At 35.3% G+C, this 22,888-nt stretch overlaps 1 long non-coding RNA gene across 2 annotated transcripts; it reads left to right on the forward strand.

Annotated features, from left to right (window-relative positions):
- The first annotated feature begins 211 nt into the window (after positions 1-211).
- Positions 212-14,013, forward strand: LOC122916945. Of its 2 annotated transcripts, none has more exons than XR_006386324.1 (4): positions 212-242; positions 1,702-1,778; positions 11,553-11,600; positions 13,966-14,013. It is a non-coding gene; the product is annotated as an uncharacterized LOC122916945 (long non-coding RNA). The 2 variants fall into 2 exon arrangements; XR_006386325.1 differs by lacking the exon at positions 13,966-14,013 and adding an exon at positions 12,545-13,724.
- Positions 14,014-22,888: the final 8,875 nt, after the last annotated feature.

Here is a 22,888-nt window from a genome sequence, read left to right on the forward strand (position 1 = left end):
ACCAGGGGCTGGACTGAGTAATCCGCTCGGGTTTGCTTTCAGGACCTTTTTTTCCCTGAGTGCTTTCCGTAGAGTTCCGGAGGACAGGAATGAAAATGGCGGCCTCCTGGTCTCTGGCCCAGAGGAGCAGAGAGCTTGGGGCCCCACTCTTCTGTGCGCCCTCAGAGAACAGGGCCCAATTACTCCTGTCTCCCTGGCCTCTGGCCGCGCTCCGAGCTCACTGAGCCTGGGACCGGTTCAAGGTAACCCCAAGCTGGGAACTCACTCCTTGGCTCTGTCTCTGTAGCGGGCTCCCCCATTCTAATACCTGTGAGCTCTGCGACACTCAGACACCCCTGATCCTTCTGTGATCCTGCAGGACCTGAGGCCACGCTGACCCCGCGTTGGCTTCACCCCGGTTTATCCTCTGGAGTGATGTTCCTCAACGGAACAGACTTTTAAAAGTCCTGATTTTGTGCTCTGTTGCTCTGCCGCTTGCCGGGAGCCGGCCCCTCCCCTAGAGTCTATCTTCCCGTTGCTTTGGATTCACTTCTCTGCCAGTCCTACCTTTCAGAAAGTGGTTGAGAATTGCTGTTCTTCTTCTCTTCAATCTGCCGTTGGATTTGTAGGTGTTTGCAATCTTTAGATAAGCTATCTAGCTGATCTCCTGCTACATGAATTAATCTCAGCCTGCTACTTCTCTGCCATCTTGACTACCTCTGTCAAATAAATAAAATCTTTAAAAACATATTCCATGTCTTGCATTTTTTATATGATGTCACTTTTGCTCTAAATAGAATTATAATTTAAAACTTAATGCAAAGTTCAAAGGTGATGAAATACTTAGAAAACTTTAGCAGCTTGCACTGTATATAAGAGGTATGAGTTACACTCAAGAGAATCTTACTAAAAACCCTGTTCTTTCTAGCATAATACAGTCTTGTCTCAGTTTTAAGTTTAGGAGGGGAAGTTTATTGACTTGGCCACTATGCATAAAGGTTATTGAATTTTTTTTGTTAGTCCCTAGGTAGAAATGAAACTTAATTTTAAGCAAAGAAAACCTATTAACAATAGAAGTTAAAGCAGGTTGACCTGGTGCAAACACATATGTTCAAATGAAGAAAAGAATAAAGATATAGTTAGGAGAGAAAATATGAAGTGGTTGAAGATGGAAGATGTTTGAATGCATCATGGGTCTATTTGAATAAAAGATGATTGGTCAAAGGATGAAGAGTAAATATTGTGGTGTCAAAAATCTCTACTTCTTAGGCATTCTTAGAAAAATGATTTAGTCGATTCTCAATTTTCATATAAATAAAATGAAGTTAGTTATGAGACCGAATTGCCATCTCATTTAAGTAAATAACTCTTGAGAAACATTTTTCATGGTTTCTGGCATCCAGTAAATACAAAGTGACAGTAAGTAGTATAGTTATCTTTCTTGTCTTTGTATTGTCATTCCCTATCACTGTTATTTTCACTTCTATACCTAGGTAAATTCACATTACACATACTCTGAGAGCCATCAGCATAAGTTTTTTTTTTTTTTTTTTTTTTTTTTTTTTAAGACTGGGTGAATAATTAGAGTTGTCTCAATATCCCAAAATGGTCTCCATATTTTATTTTCAGAAGTAAACTGTTGATTAATGAAGGAAAATAAATAAGTTAGTGATATGTCTGCCATAAAATTAAGGATCTTTGTTTGTATTTTGGTTCCCCTAGATGTTATTTATTTTATTCAGAATCAGAAGCACAAACCCGGGCTCCACTAATCTGGAATCATCTCACTGTGTAGGAAGGTAAGTGTTTAAAGATTACTGTTGACAGGATACCAGGAGGCAAACCCTTAGAGAAAATTACTTTTAAGAGGTGCTGTTTTCTCTTTACTTTGATGTGCATATTTCTTTTCCAGATGGTAGTAGTCCCATAAGGAATTACTTTAAGCAATAGGTTTCTACTTACAAAATTTCTCCTTTGGAAACCAATGGATCTTTTCTGGTTGAGTAATTCCATTGAGAAGAAAATGATAAAAACAGACTTGAATTTAAGTGCACTTAAACTCTCATTGTGTGTGTGTGTGTGTAACTGTGGCCTGCACTCAAATATATATGCATCTTTAATTTCTGGAAAACTGTTTTTCTTTTTTGAAAATGAAATTCAAATATAACTCTATGAGTTATTTTATTTGTTGGTATTTGCTGATATTGCTGAATATGAAAATGTACTGATTTAAAAAATCATTTCAAAAATACATAAATGGGGGCACCTGGGTGGCTCAGTGGGTTAATGCCTCTGCCTTTGGCTCAGGTCATGATCCCAGGGCCCTGGGATCAAGCCCCACATTGGGGTCTCTGCTCGGCAGGGAGCCTGCTTCTTCCTCTCTCTCTGCCTGCCTCTCTGCCTACTTGTAATATCTATCTATCAAATAAATAAATAAAATCTTTAAAAAATACATAAATGACTAAAATATAATACAGTAGTGAAATCAAAGAATAGGTGATGGACCACAGGAGGAATAGAATTTTATACACACACGCACTCTTATATACATAATATAAAAGTAATAAATAAAATAGTGTAAATAATAAATGTAAATGTAAATAATGTAAATAATAAAATAATAAAATTAAAATAAATAAAATTATATATATATTTTTCTGGAATACAGGAAAAAGAATACATGGCTTGAGGATCAAATAATAAGAATTGGTGCATTGAGTATATAGAGGAGGAAAGATTATTTTTCTTGTATGCTTCTAGGTTCTTGGCTGAGACCAGTCTCTGTAAAAAGACAGATTAGCCAGAGAAAAAAACATACCAAAACAAAAGTTTAATAACATGTGTACCTCCTATATATAAGGGAGATATTCAGAAAAGCTGACTCCCTGAGATAACCCAAGTGACACCCTAAGGAATGTGTTTAGCTAAAGACAAAAGAGGACATTAGGCAAACTGTGGGAGGGGTTACTGGGCAAAGCACAGTAAATGAGGGCAAGGTTGATATGCATATTTAAGTCCATGCCTTCTCCGCTGATAAATTCCTAGTTTTACTCCTCCTTCTTTTCCAGTAACTAGAGAGAGACACCCTTACAAATGGAGATTTTCCTTATAAACTTAAATGCCTCTTACAAAAAGATAACTTAATACTTATTTTGCAGAGCTTTCTCTGTGTGTACAGTTTCTTGAAAATAACCAGGTTAAGATAATCTTTATGCCAAAAATAATCCTTATGCCATTTTGGGGTACTAAATTCTGTCCCCTTAATTGGCAAAGCTGGCAGCAGGCTGTTTCTATCAGAATGCGTCCTCTGCTGAAAAGGCTATATAGTGTGCTCCACTAGGAGGAACTTAAATTCTCTCTGTGTCCATCAAATCTGGGTTTACTTCCTTTGCTAAGGCTAGATTTCACACTCTCTTTCACAGTTGAGTGGGTCATGTGACTGGCTTCTGACAAATATGATGTGGATAGAACTAGTGTGTGCTACATATCAAGCTGGCTGAAGAAACTTCATGATTCTTCTCTCCTTCCCTTCCTCAACAGCAAAAACAATGGCAGGATGATGCCTCAATATTAACAGAACCTGAATATCAGTCTCACTTAATACAGAGCTGTCTGTGAGGCAGTCTGACCCAAACTGGATCAAGATATAAGCAGGATATAAATTTAAACAATATCAATTAATTGAAATTTTGGGGGTATTTGTTGTATCTGTTGGTGTTAACTATCCAGTTGAAATAGCTCCTATCACACTCCTATCTTTTCTGTCCATCATTTATTTTCTTTCTTTCTTTCTTTCTTTTGAGGAGAGAAGGTGGGGGGAGGGGTAGAGTGAGAAAGAGAGAGGGAATCCCAACCAGACTCCCCACTAAGCACAGAGTCCCACTCAAGGCTTGATCTCAGACCCTGAGATCATGACCTGAGCTGAAACCAAGAGTCAGATACCTAATTGAACCACCACAGTGCCCCTGTCCATCACTTTCTAAACATTTACCCCACTTTATTTATTTATTTATCTTAGTTACTATACTCTGACATTGTATCAATTTGCTTGATTGTTGTTTACATCTCTTTCTTGAAGCAGGATCGATGAGGGCATTATGGCTTTCATGTGTCAGAGAGGAAGAATTTTCTGCCCCTTTCAAGGTCTCTCTAGTTAGACTAAGAAATAAATTGACCTGAGATGACCAACAGGGAATATCAAATTTAATTTCTTATTTATGGGGAAAACATACTGACATAAAAATCCAAAAATAGGCAAAATGAGATATACATGTCATCTGGAACTAAGGAGAAGGGCTTAAGGGGTATACGACTTGAAAGGAAAGGAACTCAACAGGAAAATAAGAATAAGAGTATTTGGTAAGTAGATGTTCGCTTAGCCATGCAGAGGGATCATTAGATAAAATTATCTCTGGTAATAACCCTTATTCTGGGGAAGACCCCCAATTTAGATTCTTCTTTGTAATTAAGAGAGGGGCAAAATTTCCCTTGAGCCTGCAGGATCTCAATTGCCTTCAGCTCACAATACTCCATGGGCAAAGGTAGCATATTTTGGAGTAACCTGTCCCAAACCCTTTCACATGCATACTGCTGCCCAGGAGAACACAGGATGATACTTGTCTATAGCAAGAACTCAGTCCATGAATAAATAAATTATTGTATTCCTCCCACAGTGAAATAAGTACTGTTATTAATATCTCTTTTGTACAAATAAGAAAACTAAGATTTAAGAGATTCAAGTAAATTACCTAAGGTTATGTAAGTAATAAGTAAAAGATATTTTAGTTTGATGAAATTAAATGCAAGGACACTGAAATAATGAAAAGCAGTAGAGAGTACATTTATATCACTGAGGAAAAGAGAAAAATTTTACTCCATAGAATCAGAGAAAACTAAAGTCTGGGGATTTTTATTGTGAGGGAAGTAGCACACTACTCTTCTGAATAGTCCCTAAGAGAATTAATGCATCGGAATAGTGCTAATAAATTATATTCATAATGATAATACTAAATCAGAGAATTATAGAAAAGGTACTATGTGATTCTAAGATGTCATTCTACAGAAGAAAAAATCAAAGCCCAGTACAGTTCAGTAACTTACTAGAAAGACATTTTTAAGTTTCTATGTTAGAACTGAAATTGGGAAACACCTGGGCAGCTCAGTCCTTTAATTGTTTGATTTAGGCTCAGGTCATGATTTTCTGGTACTGGGATTGAGACTCTGTTTCTCCTTCTGTCCCTCCCACACTTGTGCCCCCTCTTTCTCTTTTGCTCTCTCTCCCTCACTGTCTTAAATAAATGAAATCTTAAAAGAAGAAAAAGAACTGAAATCAGTTCCAATATCTAATACGGTGCTATATGAACCACATCTTACTGCCTGGTAATATATATCAGGTTCCTGTCCTAAAGGAACTAAACGTCCTAAAGGTTCCTGTCAAAGGTAATTGAACAATTTAAAATTATTTGAATTTTTAGTTATAGGAAATACCATATTCTCTGATATTGCTGTACAAATTTGATATTACACTTCTCTCATCACAAGGATTTTCAAATTAGACATACACTATATGCTATCTGTCATATTATTTACAGGCTCTGTAATAGGTATTAGTCTGTATGTTATATGGAATATGGAATCTCTTGCTGATAAATCAGAAGGCAATCTTTTTAATGTTTCAAATGTGCAAGAAATAAAAGATAATATATACATAATACACGTTTACATAAAAACTTAACACGGTGGCCACCTGGGTGGCTCAGTGGGTTAAGCCGCAGCCTTCGGCTCAGGTCATGATCTCAGGGTCCTGGGATCGAGTCCCGCATCGGGCACTCTGCTCAGCGGGGAGCCTGCTTCCTCCTCTCTCTCTCTCTGCCTGCCTCTATGCCTACTTGTGATCTCTCTCTGTCAAATAAATAAGTAAAATCTTTAAAAAAAAAAAACCAAAAAACTTAACATGGTCCTACGTAAATATCCACCATTATGGTATATTGGAAGAAAGAACCAGGAAATGGAGATTCTGAGTAAAATTAAATAGAGAAATTAGAAAGAGTAGAAGCTAGCCTTTATAAGGTCCTTATGATATGATAGCCACTAAGCACTTGTTTAACCTACATAATTCTCTAAACAATCTTTAGTGGTAGATAATTTTACTGTATCCACCTTAAGAAGGAATGTGGGGATTCACAGGGTCTGGAGAGACAAAATTTGACTTGCATATGCCGCCCTGGATGAGATTCATTGAAAAGCAACCTGGGCCTGGGAACCTGGGCCTGCTTTGAAGTCTCTTGGCTGAAAGTGGCCAGATTCTTACCATGATGCAAGGTTCTCATCTAGGAAGTAAATGTTCAAAATTTGGAAGAAAAGCAGGCACCTGTTGTGGTCATGTACCTCACAAACTCCTTTTCTTGCACACATATTACGAGCAATGTTTGCCCTTATCACTTACTGCGCCATATATTATTATCCTGGTCATTAAAGTTATACTTTCCTTCTTGTTTTGCACTTGAGCTTGGTGTATTGATAAAACCCCAATAAAAGTGGATACAAAGCTTGACTTGAGGGCTTTCCCACTAGAGCATCTGGTTCATAGGCCTCCTCTTTCTCCTTTTAAAGTGTCTGGGGTAATCTTTTCATTTGCCATGTCAGAGTTTGCTGGCCAAACCCAGTAAAGAAAAACTAAGGAATTGACATTGTCATTGGGGAGGGTATGTGCTGTGAATTGTGTAAGACTGATGATTCACAGACCTGTACCCCTGAAACAAATAATATATTATATGCTAATAAATAAATAAATACATTAATTAATTAAAAAAAAACACATACAAGATTGCATAGTTAACCATGGCAAGGAAGTTTGTCACTAGGCTTATCCTACAAATCATTAAGTTATACCTTTGCTTAAAGGGCAAAAGCCAATTCAAGTTGGCTTTGTTTTGGTGTAAATTACTTTTTCCAATTAAGTCTCAATTCTCTCTCTCTCAAACATGAATAATATTTCTTGTTTAAAGGTAATCCTTGCATGTGATCTGAGGAATTTTCTATTTGACAGTTTTAAGTTCTCCTGTGTACTCTTTATGAAAAATATATGTACAAATATATATGCATGCACATGTTCCCATTAAACCATGAGCATGAGACTCAGAACTTTCTGGTTAAACAAAACCTTATTTATATTCTACACAAAATATATTAAGTAAAATGAGCTCTTTCACAAAATGCTCTTCCAACTCTCAGCTGTTTTCTTTATTTTGTGTCAAAATGCTGAAGAATGATGGCTCCTTCAATCTTAGAAGGCATAGATAAATTGTAGTCCATTCAGAGCCAGTTTCTGTGGAAACAGCCCTGTAAATGCTTCTAAAAGAAGGAAGGATCATATCTCTATTTTACAATAAAATTTTTAACCTTATAAAGTATAACTCATGGGGAAAACTGTATTTTATATTGTGACAAATTCATAAGCATGCATGTGTTTTTAACAAATCAAGATTCATGAGAAATATCCTCTCTATGTTCAAAGTATTGCAATTATTTATATTGTTTTAATTAAATTCCTGACTTGTCTACTCTGTTGTAGCATTTAAAAAATGGCTGTTCCTGACTGATTGGATTTAATGATTCACTAAAGATTACAACCTGCAATTTGAAGTCACTTGTAAAAATGGTTGACAGTGATAATGTCTGATTATATTTTTTTTCCTTTTTTCAGTTGGGCAATTGAAAGGTAGTTTCCTCTTTTTTTTAATAGAGATATCAATATAGTCAACACATATAATTTCTTTGGAGAGAGGAACTGGAAATATACAGATGTTTTCTTTGTTTGTTGACTTCTGTTTAGAATAACTCAAATTTATTCCTTTGTTGTAACTTGAATATATTATCTTTTGGGGTGAAACCTCAGAGCTTTGTAATAACATCGTCAGTCTAATTACCAGAAAAATAAGACAGCTTACTGACCTGTGATTTTTAAAGAGCTTTTCATAATAAGGGACTATTGATAGATGTATGGGCTAGGTGGTTGAAATCAGCTAAGGATGTTGGGCACTCTGATGTTAGAAATAGCATATCTAAACCTGAGGTTGTGTGTTTCTACATGTAGAATTGAAATCTGAATAAGTTCAGGGATCACACAAGGGGAGCTCCCACACAGAATATGTTCTCACAGAGGGGCAAACTTCTGTCAAAACCACTTCAGAGATAGAAAGATGGGAAAAACAAACATCCTAGATGTGCTCTTTTCCTCATTTTTGATCTCCTGCGGGCACCTCCAATTGATTAACCCCAAGGGAAAGTCACATGACAATGGAGCCTGAGTAATGTGTTCCATGAGTCTGCTAAAAAATATTATAGGATCAAGAAAGATGGAACATGGATCAAAGGGGCAAATGGAGAATAAATCACTATAATTTTTTAAAGGTGAAAAATTTTTAAAAGTGAAATGAGGATTATTGTTAAGTTGCAATAACAAAGTTTTCCTAAAGATCTCCTGGAATTTCTACTTGCAGTGTTTTTATAATGATTACATGAGATTTTAAAAATAGTTTTGAACAGCTCTCGACTCATCATACCCAGATACACATGTACAATGTTCTATTCACCATCCCCCCTCCCCCTTATTTTACTGGCTCTCAGAAAGAGTAGTGACTTAAGATTGTACATGTTTTCTGAACTCATGCGTGGATCCAAACAGTCAAGACTAATCAAGGTGAAGGTGAAGTTCAAACCCCTTAGCCCACAGACACATTGTTCATCTTTGATAGGAAGCAACACATTTGCTCTATTACTAGAGACTCTGGGGAAGGAGAATAAAGGTTAACGTGTTAGCAGACTTGTCAAGTGGTTCCTGGAACAAAGAAAGGGGGAAAAACAACCACTGGGGCTTTGTCTTTTTTTAATTTTTTCCCCAAGTTAACTATGTCATCTGATACTACTCTAATTTAATTTATTTTAAAAATTAGGTAATGTTTTATTATTTTCTCATCTAGCTAAGGAGCATAGGATATGTGGTACATGTAGGTAAACATCAAATGTAAAAATTGCTGAGGTTTTGAAAATTGTTTTAAAAATGAGAAAATTACATCTTAACACCTTTAATATTAGAAATTTTAGGACATTTGAGGTGTGTAATAGCAGTTTGCATAATGCTGTTATTGTGAATCTGTAGTATCTTTCTGGATTTAATTATGATAGAATTATTTTCATCAGACATAGCTATCCAGAAGTCCTAGGTGAATAGTAACAGTCTCTATGATTTCTATTCTATTTGTCTATGACTATCATCAGTCTTTTTGTTTCCATGATGCTGTCATTCTTCTTCCACATATAATAAGTTTCTAGTGGAAATGACTGACAAAAGAAAAAAATATATACCCTATGTTCCATCACGGGCCTTGGAACTATGTTTAATATTACATGCAAAGGTGGATGAATACCAAAGATCTCAGAGTTGTAGAGTTGCTTTTACTTTTAGAACAAGTCAGAATTAATTGCTAGAAAAAAATTATTTTTCTTCCTTAGTGTTTTAGCAATCAATGTTCTAGCAATGTTCCCTTGAATACATACCTTCTCTCAATTTCCATAGCTATCAAAAATTAAATTCCATGTAGGATAATTTGTGGAAATAGGAATTTTGGATTTTTTGTTTTGTTTTGTTTTTTCACTTTTGGTATTTTTCTATTCCCTTTTTAAGGAAGTAATTAAGTTCTATGTTTTACTTCATTGCTTGATGTCAGAAGAAATAAGTGTGGCATTTATTAGCCTATGTATTTTAGGATAAAGAAATCAGAAATTTTCAAGCACCTGGACAACATTCTTCACTCAGTGGGCTTTTGTTGTTGTTGAGGAAAATGTCAAATAAATAGAGCCACCTTAAGTGGTTTGATATTTCTAAAGCCTAAGATGTTTGATGGTTTGCGGGGCTTCTGCATGTGGCAGAAGATACAGAACATTCCCAGAAGCATCTTCTCAAAGGTTATGTGAGTTTATGGTGTGTAGAATGGATCTCTGTAGGAGACCTGTCCCACAGTTCTTGAGAGATGTAAGTGGATTATTACACAGAGACAATGCAGAGTCCTAGAATGGGTATTGGTAATGACATAATAATAACCAGAGCTGACAAAGTTTATGGTCCCTCCCAGTTTTCTAGCTCCTTATAAATTCCCATAGACATATATTGGAAACTTTGTAAGCAGCTGAAGTTGTATTTATCATCAGTCACCAACTGTGGAGGCTAGAAGAAAATAAATTTTCTTAAGAGAAATGAATGAATTGCATTTCATGCTTATGTTCTATAAAACATTTCCTCAATAATGATTTAGAAGGCCCAACAAAAATATGACCTCACTGATGCAGGCTTAATTTTTTCCAGTTGTGTGTGTGTGTGTGTGTGTGTGTGTGTGTGTGATTCGTTTCTAGTTTCACTCTGTTTTGGTCAGAAAATATTCATGGTATGATTTTAGTCTTCTTAAATTTATGGAAGATTATTTTATGGCCTAATATGTAATTTACTCTGGAGAATATTCCTTATGAACTTGAAAAAAATGTATGTTCTATTGTTTTGAGATGGATGTTCCATAAATATATCTGTTACATCCATCTGATCCAAAGTGTCATTCAAAGACATTGTTTTCTTATTGATTTTCTGTTTTGATGACCTATCCATCGATGTAAGTGAGGTGTTAAAAGTCCTACTATTGCATTACTATCATCAGTATCTTTATTTATGTCTACTAATATTTGCTTTATATATTAAGGTGCTGCAGTGTTGAGTGTGTAAATATTTATAACTGTTATATCCTCTTCTTGGATTGCTCCCTTTATCATTATGTAATACCCTTCTTTGTCTCTTGTTGGGAGTCTATGTTTTAGAAGACTATTTTGTCTAATATAAAATGTTATTGGTAATAAGATCCCTTATTTTTTGTTTGGGAAACTCATTAACTCTCATTCAAATCGGGATGATAATCTTGCTAGGTAAAGTATTCTTGGTTGTAGGATTTTTTTCCTTGAATATACCATACCACTCTCTCTGGACTGCAAAATTTCCATGAAAAATCAGTTGATAGTGTTTTAAGTTTTCCTTTGTAGGTAACTTTTTGTTTCTTTCCTGTTGCTTTTAGGATTCTCTTTTTGATCTCTGACCTCTGACATTTTAATTATTATGTGCTGTGGTGTGGATCTCCTTGGGTTCATCTTGTTTGGAATTTTCTGTGCTTCTGGAACTTGGATGTCTATTTCTTTCCTTAGGTTAGGGAAGTTTTCAATTATTATTTCTTTAATAAGTTTTCTACGTCTTTTTCTCCCTCTTCTTATTCTAGGGCCATTATAATGTGAAAGTTTGTTTGCTTGATGTTATACAAGATATTTCTTTATCTATCCTCATTTTTTTAAAAAACATTTTCTCTTTTTGCTGTTCAACCTGTGCTTTCCATTACCCTGTCTTCCACATCACTGATACATTCTCTATCCTCTAATCTACTGTTGATTCCCTCCTGTGTGTGTGTGTGCGCGTGTGTGCATGTGTTTTATTTCAGTTATTGTATTCTTCAGCTCTGATTGGTTCTTTTTAATCTTTGAAGGTCCTATTGAAGGTCTCACTGATTTCTTCCATTGTTTTCTCCAGCCTGGTGAGTATCTTCATGATCATTACTATAAATTCTTTATCATGTATATTGCTTATCTCTGTTTCATTTATTTTTTTCACTGAATTTTTTTCTTGTTCTTTCTTTTGGAAAATATCCCTCTGTCTCTTTATTTTACTTGATTTTCTGTGTTTCTGTGGATTAGGCCAATGGCTACATCTCCTAAAGTTGAGGAAGTGATATTGTGTATGGTGACACCTATGCCAATTTTGTATGTTTGGTGACTTGCTGGCTGCTGGAACTATGGCTGTCTGTGCTAGTTACCGTTATAAACCATGGATTTTTACAAAGAGAATAAATAATAGTAGTAATAATAAAAATAAATAATAATAATAACAAAAGAAAAGAAAAAAAATAGAAAACAAAAAAGAAAATGAACAAAAAAGAGAGAACAAGATGGAACAAAACCAAAAAGAAAAAAAAATAAAAGAAAAGACAAATTTTAAAAAGTGAACAAAAAAATAAAATTAAACAGTAGCAATTAAATGAAGACAAAACCCCACAAAACTGCAGCTTGTTTTCTGTGCCCCAGCACCACAGGGTGACTGGTATGGGTTTAGAGACTCTGAGTTCACTGAGGTCGCAAGTTCACTGTAAGCTGGACCCTTCTGCTGTCTAGACTATTTTTTTTTTTTTTTAAAGATTTATTTATTTATTTATTTGAGAAAGAGAAAATGAGAGACAGAGTACTAGTGGAGAGAGAGTGCAGAGGGAGAAGGAAAAGCAGATGCCCCACTGAGCAGAGAGACTGATGGGCTTGACCCCAGGACCCTGGATCATGACCTGAGTTGAAGGCAAATGTTTAACTGACTGAGCCACCCAGGTGCACCCCAGTCTAGACTTTTAAAGTCAAGGGGGAGGGAATGTTCTTTCAGTTCTTTGGCCTTTTTTAACTGTGGCTTTTCCTCCCTGTGTTCCAACATGATCAGGACTGGTGTGGGCTTCAGAACCCCCAGATTGCTGAGGTTACCAACTTCCTGTGATGACCAAGCCAACCAGTTATGGAGTCAAGAATGACCTTAAGGGAACAGGACTGTCCAGTTATGTTGTCTGAATCTGTCCCTTATGGTGGTCAAATCCTGCTCTTGTAGGCCCTTGAAGTGGAGAAAGAGAGAGTATTCCTGCAGACCCCTGGCCCCTCCATAAGGTGGTTTTTCTTCTGTAACCAGTACATATAAGGTTGGGATGGGATTATGGACACTGGGCTCATGGAAGTCACAACCCCAGAGTCTACCTGACTTGTCTTCCAGGGTGTCTGAACTCTGCTCTGGTCCAGGCTCCCAAGACGGGATGGAGACATAAACCATGTTACTTTCCAGTTCCTCTGACCTAGAGAGCTTTCTCTCAGGTCCTCTAGTGTTTGGCAAAGTTCTAGTGTTGTCTCCTTTATATACTGATTGTTCTTTTAGACCAATTTTTTTCCTATGCCCAAGGACAGAAAAATTCATTCCCAGTACCTCAGTACCATCCCTCCCCACTCTGTTTGTAGTATTGAGGGTGGAGTTTCCCTTTGTTACTGTATCTCCATCTCTCTTGCTGTTACCCAGCCATACTTTCTGTCTTTGATTGTTCAATAGCTTTTGAATCAGCCCTCAGTTCTTCTTCCAGAGGAATTGACCTATTAATATGTGTAGTTTGGAGTATTCTGTGGAGAAAGTGAGTTCAGAGTTTTCCTACATCACCATCTTGAAATGGAATCCTGGAAAGACTAATCATCTGTACTTCAATCACTCTCATCCTTGTAACTATCTTTAGCATTTTTCTTTAATACTCTGCATATAGCTCATGGTTAGGTCTTTTTGCCTTTTTATTTAAAATATATCAGAAAATCAACAATTTCTTTCCAACTTTACCTCTACCTACATAGCTAAATTACTGTCATATCCAAACTCGTCTCTTGTAATTTTATCTTAATTGGATTTCTCTCTTCCATTTTGAGCCCCTGTAGTCTTTTTCTACAGAAAAGTCATTAGGAGCCTTCTTTAACATATCAGTTCACCAGTTTCTCAGGTCTTAGGGAGTGCATTTTATACAACAATAATAATAATAACAACAATGACTAATTGTTATATAGCTCTTATTATTTTCCAGGCATTGTTCTAATTTATATTGCATGAGTGTTTGTGTGTGTGTGTGTACATATGTCACAGTGTGTCTGTACTAATTCTTCACATATGTGCATGCATATATGTATACATATATACATATGTTTCATGCATTTATAAATAAACATATATGTATATGTGTGAGTGAGTGTATATATATATATATACATATACACACACACACATACTTTCTAGTGCTCAATAAATATGTATTGCCTTATTGATAACTTTCTACTTTTTATTAGTTTCTTCATAGTGCATAGCCAGTCTCCTTATTCTAGACATACTTTTGGGTAAGTTTATTTGTGGATTTTTTTTGCCTTTTATAGTTATTATTTTGTTTTGTTCTTGTGTTTTTTATCTCTTTCATATGCCTAATGGATAGAAGGTTTTACTAAACACTGATAGAGACATTCCTATTCTAGGTAGCTTGAGAATATTTTTATCACTTAGAAGAAATAATAAAGATACATTTACATTAAAATCAAATTATTTTATTTTTAGCAGTGATTATTAAATATCCCTTCACTTCTCTGAGTATGGGTTTCTATCTACCTTCTAGAGTTAATGAATTTAAATTTATTGCTATCTAATACATAGTAGGCACTCATGAGTAGTTGTCAGACAATTTGAGGAAGGGTAAATGAATAGTGAAGAATAAAATAGAGTGTTTCAGAAAGTTATAGAGTCTAAAAGAAACAGAGGAAGGGATTTTGCAAAATATAGCAATAGAAACTTAAATAATTTAATTCCAGGTGACACAGCTGACATGAAAAACTTGATTCCAGTAGGATACTTCTTATTACATAATTTTTACCTTTCCATAAAGGGGATATTCTACTCTCTCCCAATGCTCCTGGTCTTTTTTAATGCAGAATTGGTTTAGTTTTTCTTTCATCGCCTCTTTGTCACTCCCCACCTCCATAAATGAGAAGATAATGGGACATATTTGCAAGTATGGATTAATATACTGTAATAACAATGATTTCTCTGGACTTTTGGTCTGGTCTGGCTTAACAAACTTTGCACTGTATCTTCAAGTAAGCAGCCCAACACCTTTATCAGTGACCACAGGGAATTACAAGATTGATAGAGCTGTGTGAATCTGACTTCCTAAAATTCAGGAAATAAGATGTCCCTCTGTATCCTCTTATTTATTACAAATGAAGGTGTGGATATAGGCAGAGGTAGAGAGATCTCAGTTCCAGGGAGGCTTCTTGGGAGAGGCAGTGTGTTAGCTAAGATTTGAAAATGTGAGAAAGAAAAATATGAGAAGATGAGAAACACCTCAGTACCACAAAATATACCATATAATATATTCAGAGAATGACAGGTGCAATGCCATACTGCCAAAGTGCCAAGTACAAAGGGAGGTGAGTTTGGAGAGCCCAAGAAGCAGCATCTAGATGATCTTTGTCATTAAACAAAGTAATTCGGATGTTATCTTGTAATTCAGTGGTTAGAAATTCCCGATACACAATAGATTTATCCAGGGAGTTTATCACAATTCAAATGTTCAAATCTTACTTCTTACATATATATATATATATATATATATATATATATATATATATAGTAGTCTAAGCCTTATTATTTCTTAAAATCTCCCAAGGTAATTCTATTGTGTGGCTAGTCTTGACAACTGCTGCTACATGTCATGGAAATAAATTACCAGGAAGTTATCCTATCAGGAAAAGCAAGAGAGGAATGGAGGCGAAGTGCTGTGAGAAGCCTGGGGGTAGGAGCATGTGATGACACTCTGTGGGTTTGCCCTTGGCTAATAGTAAGGAACAAAGGGACCCAGATGCTGGCAGGAGGTGGGTACTGAGTATTGTCATCAGGGTATATAACAAAAAAGTGTTGCTAATTTATTTTGTCAAGTGTCAGCCTTAGTGTTGTGCACAGTTCTATATAAAAAGTTAAAGGCAGTGTAATAAATCAATCAATCCAGTTTAGCTAAGGGGTATTTGAGTTAAAAAGAGAATATCCAATGGGATTGCCTAGGAGACAATTAGAAATTTCAAACTGGAAAACAACAGTCCAGGACTCGGCAGCAACTTTGGGAGTCTCCAGCACAGAGGTGACATAGGAAAACTTAAACTGGTGAATTTAGCAATATAAGGGACAAAATAATTATACATTGATAAAGAGAAATCCACAGCTAAGGTGAAAAATGTGATGATGAAGTAATAAGAAAATTAGAAATAACAGAAACAGTCAGAGAAATACATAGCAAAGAGTTTCAATAATACACTGTTGTCTATTGGGGATTCATTTGCCCATCTATTCTCTCATGCATGACTTCTTCAATTAATAAATTATATTCAAGTAGATTTTATGTAAATTTTGGATATTCTTGTATTTAAATTAATATGATATCTATTCATGAACAATTAAATAAACCAGTGGTCAATTGAATAAAGTCACAGAGCATTAGATTAAGGTAAAAAAATGAGACAAGGCCAAGGAGTATTATAAGAAAGAAATCCTGGATAATTTTTTAGATTAACTTCAGCTGAGAGTTGAGATAAGAGGTGTAGGACATGGGAATAAAAGTTGAGTGACTGGATAAAAATTTAAGGAAATGTGTGTCATTACAAATATAAACAGACAAATAATAGGAAAATAGAAAAGTGAAATCATCAAATAAAGTGATTGTAAATTCAAGAGGTATTTTAATAATGTGTATCATTGCAATCGGTGAACACAGGGTGTCTTTCCATTTATTTGTGTCTGCTTTAATTTCTTTATACATATATACATATATACTTATATACTTATATACATATATACTTAATATATGTCAGTGCATATATTTTTACTCCCTTTATAAATTTTATTCCTGAGTAGTTTATTCTATTGGGAATAATTGTAAATTTATGTATTTATTCTATTTCTTTTTTCAGATAATTCAGTCCTTCTTTAAATCTTCCAAAAAATAAGAGAGGAAACACTTTGAAAGTTTTTCTGTGAGACAGAGTTATCCTGATACACAAGCCAGCAAAGGATCCAGAAAAAAAAAAAATACAAAACAAAACAATAAAAACTATTCCTGATGAACATGATTACAAAACCCTTAACAAAATATTTACAGATTGAATTCAACAGCATGTTAAAGAGATTATGCACCATGACCAAATGATATTTATTCATTGGATGTAAGAGTGATTCAACATACACAAATCAATCAATATGATTGACCTAGTGACACAAACATTAAGAGAATGCAGGATAAAAAAATCACAAATTATCATCTCAACAGCTGCAAGAAAAACAATGTCACAAAATTAAACACTTTCGTAATGTTAAAATGTCTATATATTTGTTATACAAGGAATTTACCTTAATACAACATAGGCCATATATGCAAAACCCACAACTAACATCATACTAAATACTAAAATAAAAAATGTTTCTCTAAGATCTGGAACAAGGCAAGGATGCCCATTTTTGCTTATATTCAACTTAGTACTGTGAGTCCTAGCCAAAACAATTAAGCAAGAAAAGGAAATAAAAGATATCTAATTTAGAAAGCAAGAAGCAAAATTATCTGTTTGCAGGTGATCTAATGTTATATGCAGAAAACCTTACAGGCTTCACAAAAATAAATAAATGAATTCAGCACCATTGCAGGATACAAAATGAATGTTCAAAAATCAATTGCATTTCTACACAATAACATCATCAAATCTTTAAAGGTGCTTATTCAGTAGAGTGAAAACATTTGTCTTTTCGAAAATTGACATAATTCTCCTTCTCATTCTTCCCAAGTGCTTTCTTCATTATTCTCATGTATTATGTATTCTTCCATCAAAGCATGTATCACCATTTTTTCTCAAAATACTCAAGAACAAATTGATTGACATTACTTTCTTAGCATGATTAAATCCATGTGTAAAATCATTCCGTTTTCAAGTGAATTTTTTGGGTGGTTGGGAATCCTGTAGAGTTTCTTCGTAACTAAAGTGTGTTTTAATACAGATCAATATATATTAAGCATTTGTTGTCAGCAAAAATAATCTTTTTTACCAATATTTACTCAGATAAAGCTTTCAGCCACCCAATAAGATAGGTATGTTTATTCTCGTTTTAAAGATAGGAAACTGTTCTGAAAGATTGTGATTATTCTACAGGTACAAAAATCAGTAATTAATAGAATAGGCTTCCTATCTCAGTCACTTATGTTACAAGGTCCAAGTTTTATGGAACATTAAAATTTTAATATCCTGCAATGTGAGGTACTATTACCAAATCTTTTTATTATGATTGGTGTTGTTATCCCTAATTAAGGAATTTTGGTGACTATAGCCATTATCTAATTGATAACATTTAAAATAAATCTCTTTTTTAAAAGGAAATGTCTGAGGAATTATATCAATTTAAATAATTTCCATCAAACTTATAAAAATATGCATTTTTTATACAAAATATTCTCTCATTTATGATAAGGAAGCTTTAAAAAGAGTAGCTGCATTTTAAATATAATGAATGTGATTACGTTTAAAAGAAGCCAGTTTCTGTCTTCAAATAGGAGCATATAGAACACTGACCATATACTTATTTAAGATATTGGTTTTGCAAATGTAGCATCTGTACAACAATTAAATTTGCATATCAATTAAAATGCACTTGTTCCTAGATATGAAGGCTAATTAAGTCATCAAAACATGGCACCCTGCAAAGCATGGGAGGTTTTTAGCTACCTAGTGACACAAACATTTTCAAGTGAATTTCAGAGTAATGGATGGTGTTGCCCATAAAAAATCAAAAAGCATATAGATAACAGAGAGAAAGAAAAAGACACCTGCACCAGAACAGCTTGGTATCATAGGCCATAGTTATCACAGTCATTATGTTGATTCTAAGTGGAAAAAAATGGGAGAACCTATTCAACAAAGGACTGTCATTTATATTTTATTCTATAAAGACAAATGTATAAGCATTATAAAAGTTTATTATACTTACTTAACATAAGCAAGATGCATTTTTTTTACTATTTTATCTTATTTTTTTATTTTATTTTTTAATTTATTTTCAGCATAACAGTATTCATTGATTTTGCACCCCACCCAGTGCTCCGTGCAATCTGTGCCATCTCCAGTACCCACCACCTGGGTCCCCCAACCTCCCACCCCCTGCCACTTCAAACCCCTCAGATTGTTTTTCAGAGTCCATAGTCTCTCATGGTTCACCTCCCCTTCCAATTTCCCCCAACACCCTTCTCCTCTCTCACTCCCCTTGTCCTCCATGCTATTTGTTATGCTCCACAAATAAGTGAAACCATATGATAATTGACTCTCTCTGCTTGATTTATTTCACTCAGCATAATCTCTTCCAGTCCCGTCCATGTTGCTACAAAAGTTGGGTATTCATCCTTTCTGATGGAGGCATAATACTCCATAGTGTATATGGACCACATCTTCCTTATCCATTCATCCGTTGAAGGGCATCTTGGTTCTTTCCACAGTTTGGCGACTGTGACCATTGCTGCTATAAACATTGGGGGTACAGATGGCCCTTCTTTTCACTACATCTGTATCATTGGGGTAAATACCCAGTAGTGCAATGGCAAGGTCATAGGGAAGTTCTATTTTTAATTTCTTTTTTTTTTTTTTTAAGATTTTATTTATTTATTTGACAGAGAGAGATTACATGTAGGCAGAGAGGCAGGCAGAGAGAGAGAGGAGGAAGCAGGCTCCCTGCTGAGCAGAGAGCCTGATGCGGGACTCGATCCCAGAACTCTGGGATCATGACCCCAGCCGAAGGCAGCAGCCTAACCCACTGAGCCACCCAGGCGCCCCCTATTTTTAATTTCTTGAGGAATCTCCACACTGTTTGCCAAAGTGGCTGCACCAACTTGCATTCCCACCAACAGTGGAAGAGGGTTCCCCTTTCGCCACATCCCCTCCAACACATGTTGTTTCCCGTCTTGCTAATTTTGGCCATTCTAACTGGTGTAAGGTGGTATCTCAATGTGGTTTTAATTTGAATCTCCCTGATGGCTAGCGGTGATGAACAGTTTTTCATGTGTCTGATAGCCAATTGTATGTCTTCATTAGAGAAGTGTCTGTTCATATCTTCCGCCCATTTTTTGATATGATTATCAGTTTTGTGTTTGTTCAGTTTGAGGAGTTCTTTATAGATCCTGGATTTCAACCTTTTGTTCGTACTATCATTTGCTAATATCTTCTCCCATTTCGTGGGTTGCCTCTTTGTTTTGTTGACTGTTTCCTTTGCTGTGCAGAAGCTTTTGATCTTGATGAAATCCCAAAAGTTCACCTTCGCTTTTGTTTCCTTTGCCTTTGGAGACATATCTTAAAAGAAGTTGCTGTGGCTGATATAGAAGAGGTTACTGCCTATGTTCTCCTCTAGGATTCTGATGGATTCCTGTCTCACGTTGGGGTCTTTTATTCATTTCAAGTTTATCTTTCTGTACCGTATAAGAGAATGGTTGAGTTTCATTCTTCTACATAAACCTGTCCAATTTTCCCAGCACCATTTATTAAAGAGACTTTTTTCCACTGTATATTTTTTCCTGTTTTGTCAAAGATTATTTGACCATAGAGTTGAGGGTCCATATCTGGGCTCTCTACTCTGTTCCACTGGTCTCTGTGTCTGTTTTTTATGCTAGTACCATGCTGTTTTGGTGATCACAGCTTTGTAGTAAAGCTTGAAATCAGGTAATGTGATGCCGCCAGTTTTATTTTTGTTTTTCAACATTTCTTAGCAATTCGAGGTCTCTTCTGATTCCATACAAATTTTAGGATTATTTGCTTCAGCTCTTTGAAAAATAAAGCTCGTAGCCTTCCTGTTGAGATCAGGAACACGACAAGGATGCCCACTCTCATCACTCTTGTTCAACATAGTATTAGAAGTCCTAGCAACAGCAATCAGACAACAAAGAGAAATAAAAGGTATCTAAATTGGCAATGAAGAAGTCAAATGCTCTCTCTTCACAGATGACATGATTTTTTATATGGAAAACCCAAAAGAATCCACCCCCAAACTACTAGAACTCATACAGCACTTCGGTAATGTGGCAGGATATAAAATCAATGTATAGAAATCAGTGGCTTTCCTATACACTAACAATGAAAATACAGAAAGGGAAATTAGAGAATCAATTCCATTTACTATAGCACCAAGAACCATAAGATAATAAACCTAACCAGAGAGGTAAAGGATCTGTACTTGAGGAACTATAGAACACTCATGAAAGAAATTGAAGAAGACACAAAAAGATGGAAGACCATTCCATGCTCTTGGATTGGAAGAATAAACATTGTTAAAATGTCTATCCTGCCTAGAGCAATCTATACTTTTAATGCCATTCAGATAAAAATTCCACCAGTATATTATATTTTTCTTCTACTCTTAGCACTTAACATACTGCTGTGCACTTAGTGGCATTTCATGAATATTTGTTCAATGAATGTTTTGTGGCACACTATCAAATTTAGAATAGAGAACTACTTAGCATGATAAGGCAATATAATCATCATAAGTCATTGGAAAGTCCTTCACCCACATCTAACATCACAGAGTATAATGAAGAAAGGCATTATGAAAATGAATGTACCTCAATGTCTTCAAAGCCATAAGAAGAGAATCTTATTTTATTTGTGCTGGTCATAAACTCATTCATTTCATAGGTAGAATGTCATTGGATTCAGACGTGATATAACCTGGTTTAACTCACACAACTAGTCCTTATGAGAGTTAGGAGTGAATGACAATTTTTGAAAAGCTGTATCTATTTGCACTAGACAACTAATACATGTGATTTTTGTCAGAAGTCAAAGATATGTTTTTGCGTCACAATGTGTGGGATTTTCCCTTAGAAAAAAGCATCCCAAAGGAATGTGGTTGTGGATAAGTGTGGAATTAAATTTGATTTGGATCTTTGGACCCATGAATGCCTCTTTATAAGCTACCAATTGACCTCCAAACCATACTCAAACAATTCACCAATGTAGGTCCATGATATCAGAAAAGGCCAAGTGAGATTCAGTTTGATTCCTGCCTAGAATGCACCATGAACACTGTTGTTCAAAGGTTTCTAAAAGTTTTTGAAGAAAAGACTTCCACTGATGAAACCTGGAGGCTGAAGCACACCATTTTTCTTTTACAGTATTCAAAGACACAGAGGGAAAAAAAATGTGCCTAAATCCAAATGAAAATGTTGAAAGGAATGCACTTAGGACATAATTAAGAAGATTAGGCAAACTACTGTATGTCTCTATGCTGTATGTCTCTAGACTGTGCTTACTGTAATTTCACTATTTTGTCAGAAGAAAGATGTATGTTATAATGGCACTGGATAATTGGCAATGCCATTTATGTGTCTTCAGTGCTTGCAAATTTACCCCATTGGTTCTCATTATAGTTGAAATGAATTATCCTGAAACAACTCTGTGGGGCACTATTCACACCAAGCAATGTTTAGTGAAAATCATGTTTTGGCTCTTGATGTACTTATTTACATTTCTCAGCATTTGGAGTAAGCAGACTGTAGTTTTTCAAAATGTTTCTTTCTGTATTTAATTCTTTTAATTTAGAAATATTTTAAACATGGGAATTGGTCAAATGTTTTGAGTGCTACATATGATTATATTAATTTGGCCAAATTATTTTAAAATTAAAATTTTTAAAAAATGTATTCAAAATATGTTATATAAATATATGTTTCTAAATTGAAATATTCCTTACAAAGAAGAAATCTTTGAGAGATGCATGAAACAAGGATTTTCATAAAAGTATTCTCATTTCAAGGATGTGGAGAAAGGGGAACCCTCTTACACTGTTGGTGGGAATGCAAGTTGGTGCAGCCTCTTTGGAGAACAGTGTGGAGATTCCTCAAGAAATTAAAAATAGAGCTTCCCTACGACCCTGCAATTGCACTCCTGGGTATTTACCCCAAAGATACAGATGTCGTGAAAAGAAGGGCCATCTGTACCCCAATGTTTATAGCAGCAATGGCCACAGTCGCCAAACTATGGAAAGAACCAAGATGCCCTTCAACGGATGAATGGATAAGGAAGATGTGGTCCATATACACTATGGAGTATTATGCCTCCATCAGAAAGGACGAATATCCAACTTTTGTAGCAACATGGACGGGACTGGAAGAGATTATGCTGAGTGAAATCAGTCAAGCAGAGAGAGTCA

The sequence above is a fragment of the Neovison vison genome, chromosome 9 (assembly GCF_020171115.1).
Source record: "Neovison vison isolate M4711 chromosome 9, ASM_NN_V1, whole genome shotgun sequence".
NCBI classification, from domain to species: Eukaryota; Metazoa; Chordata; class Mammalia; order Carnivora; family Mustelidae; genus Neogale; species Neogale vison.